Here is a 6288-nt window from a genome sequence, read left to right as displayed (position 1 = left end):
AACATGTTATTTCACCGCGATAAACTGATATATTACTATTACTTAATCGCAACAAATTGATGCACAAGGTATCAACACACAGTTGAAAAATTTGTGTTAAATTTAACAGATATCACATGTCCCAAACGATCCACATAAATTTTTGTGTTAATTTAACACAACATGGATATGTGAAATAATCACACTAATACTCTGTTAATATTTTAACACAAAATAAATCTCGCAAATCTCACAATTATTTGAAGTAAATTTTGTGTAAAATTAACATATTTTTAATGACAAAATGAATTTTTTAAATGTAATTTTTACATTTTACAGATGTAATAAGTTAAATGACTCTCACTTATGTTATATAGGATAAAATCAACATTTTATTCTGCAAATTTTAACAGATAAATCTTGTTGCTAATAATATAGAACATATGTATTGTGTAAAAAAATAAGCACACATTGTGTTGTTTTAACTTTTTTCTCAGCTATTTTAATAATTTTATATTTGAGGTCAATTAACACAAGAGCAATATGTTAAATTAACACATAAATGTGTTAAACATTTAACACAAAAATTTCAACCGGCATTTTTTTTAACAAGAAAACACAAATTTTCCAACTGTGCAGCAATCTCGCTGTCTTCAGTATTAATACGCGCGTCGAAAATTTCATTTGCCAACAATATTTCTTTGCGTGTTACGTGGTGAATAATGGACGGCCACGCCATAACTGCTACTTAATCGCGATAAATTGATATAGAATATATTGACAACAACCACGTTGTCTGCGGCACGCATCCTCAGCGGAACTGAAGCATGCGATCGTTCGACGGGTTCTCAAGGCAGATTCTTATCCGCTTTATTGTTATGACGGCAGATTATGAATTATAAGTATGCGCATTATATAAGCACTTATAGGGAAGATCGAGCGGATTTTAATGACCCGTTCTATAAAGCATTATTCTGCCATATACCCGCGCTTATCTGGCCACCGATCTCAAAAGTAGTCGGTGAAAACGTTGGGAGAGCCTTTGTTCGTTGCACAGCGGACTTCCTCGAGGCGCGTAACTTCGAAAGCAAATGCAGCCAGGTATACACCTGCATGCGGATGTTTTCGCGTTCGTGATGCCGGGAGCTTGCGTTTACTTAAAGCGTAATCTGCCATAAAAAGAAATAGAACGAAAGAGATCGCGTGTAATCTACTCCATAAAAGTCGGATAAATAAAAGTTTGAGAGGGAGAGAGAGAGAGAGAGAGAGAGCACTTCAGTGAAATGGAGGAAGGTCTCCTATTATGAGATAGACTTCTGATATGAGATAGCAGATTGTTTAACATCCAAATTCAATCACAAATCTTTTTTCGCAACGATTACACGATCTAACAATGAATTTTCCACTAACCAGATTTCACTCCAAGTGCAATAAATTCATGCTGGAACCAACAGATGATGCCTATTAATTTAGCGGAAACCCTGCTATCTCATATTAGAAGCATGACTCACAATAGGAGATTTTCCTCTAAATCGCGATATGCGTATTAGCTTCTGTGATAATTAACGAAGAGACATTGAGAAGATTCTGTTTTTCCTCAAAAGAGATATTTGTTGTAGAAATGTCATTGATAAAAGGTATCGGATATAAGAACTAGCGTCTTTATGCAAGAATTGACGGAAGTAATCCGTTGTAACGTTATAAATAGAAAACATATGCGTACTTGGAGCTTATGGTAATCTAGGCGTGTGTCACGCGATGAGAATGCACGTGCACATGCCAATATGGTAATCGATAGCCGATAAAAATATTTCTGGTGTAGCGTTTCTTGCGACAAGACGGTGCGCGCGTAATCATAATACACACTGGCTCATGGCGTTCACGTGTTTTGCACGCGTACTTATGCACACGAGATGTTTACCAGAACGCGCCGGGTGCGCGGCTTTCTGCAAATTTCTAAGCCTTAGTTGCAATTTAAACAGATCTCGTTTCGCGCGCAGAAGAACTCACAATGAACACCGTTATCGCGCTCGCGGACAAACGCGCGCGTGTTCAAGCGGGCATCGCCGATTTTACGTCGATTTTGTACATATGAAATCTCGCGTCGAGATAAATCCCGCGTCTCGCAAACGTTATCGTTCACGATTCATTTTGAGGCTACGCAAACAAATAAGCTGCACTCGAACTGTTTGTAACGGTGATTGGCGCGAGTTTTCCTGATAGAGTAATATATATTTTTCTATTGTGAAATGGATTATTTCCTTTTGTTTGAGAAGGGCTTATATTTGGAACAATATATATGTATATATACAATGTTTCTGCGCGCACGTGCGTGCTCTTCAGTTGTCGATTGTAGCTCAAATTGTTTATTTATTACCTTCACTTGAAATTAATCGAGAAAAAAAGATCGGCAAAATTTCTAGATAGTGATCTAACGGCAAACGATTGTTTTGTATCTCTGTCATCATCTATTATTGAAAAGAAGATTACAAAAAGGTTCATAAAAAAAAAGAAGTAAAAAATATAGAAGAATGGACAAGGTGTTTTTCTCGGGATATAATTTTCCTTTATATAAATAGAATAATAAAATGTCTAACATATTTTACAAATATTTTGTTAAAATATTTTTTCAGATCTCTTCAAAATGCAATTATAAAAAGCATTTGTAAAATATTATACAATTGTATTTTAACTGAGGTGATATTTTTGCGATAAATTCTTTATAAAATGCTCGTTGACATTAGTAATATTAAATTGTGTAGCAATTGAATAATGTAAAATTACATTTCCAGCACAAAACTGCGTTTCGAGTCCGAGCAGTATCGGTGAATAATAGTCCGAGGCATAAAGGCGAAATGTATGAAAGCCACAAAAATTATTATTAAACATAAAGTGAAAATATTTGTACCGCACAAAATGTTATAAATGCAATTTTGTAGATACAATTTATGTATATCTTTTCGCAGAAATGCGTGCCGGATTGATTTTCGCGTGCTCTGTCTGAATATCGTGTTTCCGAATTTCCGTTCGACTCTCGGCAGCTGAGAGACCACTGTTTTATATCGCCGCGATCGAACGGGATGCTATCGCGCGATGCCGCGGGCGTCCGTAATAAATTTCGCGGATATATGAGACGCATCAGGTTCGGTTTGCGCGTACACGAGAGAGGGGAGAAAATGTTGCTCCTCCTCGTTGTCATCGTCGTCGTAGCTGAATAGAACGGGACGATATAACCTGTTGCTGTCGAGGGTAACGACGTTGAAAAGGGGAGAAGGAGATATTTTATATCCAGCCACCTCGTAAAACCTAATGGTCGAGTGCGATGCAGATACGATCGGTACGAGAGAATGGACGAGAACGCCGTCTTTTCTTCTTTTTTTTCCCCCCTAGGACTCTCATTGCGCATCCGCGACACCGTCATCTTTGTCCTTTGACGAAAGGCTGTCGAGGCCTTTAGACACGTTCGGAAAATCCGTTTTTCACTTTTTACGCGTTTCTCAACGGAGAACGATCGTTACGACGAGGTCTGTGCGCGCTTGTGACTAAAGCGAACGAATAAAAAAGAAATGCATTTTAATCTCCCCATTGGTATATTCTCCTCACGACTTGGTGGCACACGTGTTGTGTTTAATCGATAAATTTTTTAAGTACGTTTTTATTTCTTGTTGTCGTCGCAATCAGGGATATTTTCACTGTATGTGCAACGAATCGTCCATTTGTTTCTTTTGATTATATAGTTTCAGGGATTTGATTCTCGAATTCATTCGAAAGAGATACGTATGCGAAAATTTCGTTCTTACAGAAAAGTTGCAGGTCGATTGGCTGAAAGCTATGCGAATCAACTTGCAACTTTTCTGCAAGGGCAGAATTTTCGCATACGTTTTCCTTTTGAATAAATTCAAGAATCGAGCTCCAGAGCCTGGTATCTTTTTTTTAAAAGATACAGTTACAGATATACGTATAGCTCTACTAAATGTAGCATTTTAAAAAATTAATTAGAAATCGTCCTTCGATTTAAATTCGTGAATTTGCTGACGACAGTATTCCATCTAAACGATACGGCGTCATGTCCGAAAAGAAACCGGCGCGCAGGACCAAGCGCAGGACAGGTGGAAAAACCAAGGTGGTAGCCACCAGCTAAAATGTTGTCCCACCGATTACATGATTTCATTAGATTTCATACGATTTCATCTGATTTCAAATAATTTCATATTGCAAATAATTTTCTTATATGCACGTTTAAAAATAGGTGACATTGTTAGATTTCCTCAAAATATTATATCTTTTTGATTTAACTAATAAGTATTTGCTTGTAGAGGTAAATTCAATTAAGATTGTAGTATTCGGTTAGGTAGAAAACGTGTTTCCTTGCTTCCCACTTTTCCCACCAGTCTAACCGTGGCCTAAACAAGCAGTAATTTTGTATTTGTATCTACTGTTTATTGTTCTAAATTTGCGCGCAAAGGTGTATCAACTCACTGTCCTAGCAGCAACCATTTCAGTCTTATTATGAAAAAAGTAATACGCGCTCATAGGCGTGAACTATGATATATAGTATATTTGGATATTCATTAAAAGAGAGTAAATTTTTTGTGAAAATGAAAACAAGTTGAGAAAATTTTCAAATTTAAAGTTCATTGTCTAACAAGTGAAGAAACTTGAAAATGAAGGCAAAACGGTCACATGGAGATTTCGTAAGGATTTCATAATGATTTCGGAGACACCGTCCCATGATTACATTAAATGGTTACCCCCTTGGGAAAAACGGTGTATGAACTCACATATTAAAAATTGCTCTATCTACATCTTGCTCGGACCAATACGGCGTTCTCATTTGTCTGATTGAGATATACATAGTTCCAGATTTGGAGTTAATTAAATACGATGTTATCCAGCGTTGGATTTTAGATATACAGGAGACCAATTATAATAAAACTGAGAGCTTGGTAATTTGACTTTTTTCATCAAAGATACAGATGCAAGTTACACTTTTTTAATTTCTTCGATTTAGATACAGATACAAGATGCACTGAATTATTTTAATTCAAGAAAAATGTAACTTGTATCTGTATCTCTTAACTAAACATTTATCTTATATCTGTATCCTTGATGAAAGAAAGTTAACATATCAAGCTCTGGCTACCAAGTGGCAATCAGAGCTTGGTATCTTTTTTAAAAGATACCAATATAATATCTGTATCTTTTAAAAAAGATACCAATACAGATATAATTGCAGATATATCTTGTATCTGTATCTAAATCGACGAAATTAAAGAAATGTAATTTGTATCTGTATCTTTGATGAAAAAAGTCAAGATACCAAGCTCTCTGTTTTATTATAATTGGTTTCCTGTATATCTAAAATCCAATGCTAGATAATATCGTGTTTAATTAACTCCAAAGAAGTTTTCGTCTTTTACACTGAACATGAAGGAGGTATCGGCCTTAATTGATAGGATCTCTGAATATCGGCGATCCTCGCTACAAATAATACACAAGGTAATCGCGTCGCTGCACACCGGACGACTTCTGTACGATAGGGAGATTTTATCCGCGAGATCTGAAGATTGAAACTTCCCTTTGCTCGAGCTCTCTCTCGTAAAATTCTCGGCGCAGCAGCACCGATTTCCACTCGTTGCGTGATACACTAATATTGCGCAATGTTTAATTCCCATTCTAAGATCATGCGCCTCACCTTAACGCTCTGAGGGCTATAACTCCGTCATGGTCGTTAGTCATGTTATGACACCTTATGAATCTTATTAGCGTCTTGACCTGTAGTTATAACCGCAATTATACGAACGGTTGAAGACGATATTATGACGGAAAACGTGAAGAAAAATGATTTAGCAAAATCGAATATTCTCCAAGCAAGAAAAGAGGAAATGGAAAGCTAAAGTTCACAATTGTTGAGCGAACTGATTTCTTTCTCCGTTTTTCTTTCTCGCTGAGATATAAGATACGGATTTTTCCGTGCTTCCCCAGCGAGAAGTGATCGGTCGATCGATGTCGAAACGATGTCGAATCGACATCGATACCGTCAAATTGACGGCGATTCGACATCGTTTCGACATCGATCGACGAATCATTTCTCACTGGGCTAGTAGCACAGTGCATTGGCTAAACTTTGGTTCAATATTCGGTTACATTGGGACCAATGTTTGGTCCATGCACTGTGCTACTAGGGATGGATTTGACATCAATTTAAAGGTGCCGATTCAACATCGTTTCGACATCGATCAACGAATCATTTCTCACTGGGTTAGAGTGGACGGAATGAAGGCCTGTGCCCACGATGCTAGAACTTGG

Source organism: Vollenhovia emeryi, unplaced genomic scaffold (assembly GCF_000949405.1).
Source record: "Vollenhovia emeryi isolate VEMERY1.0 unplaced genomic scaffold, V.emery_V1.0 DF939235.1, whole genome shotgun sequence".
Lineage (NCBI taxonomy): Eukaryota > Metazoa > Arthropoda > Insecta > Hymenoptera > Formicidae > Vollenhovia > Vollenhovia emeryi.
This window is presented reverse-complemented; position numbering follows the sequence as displayed.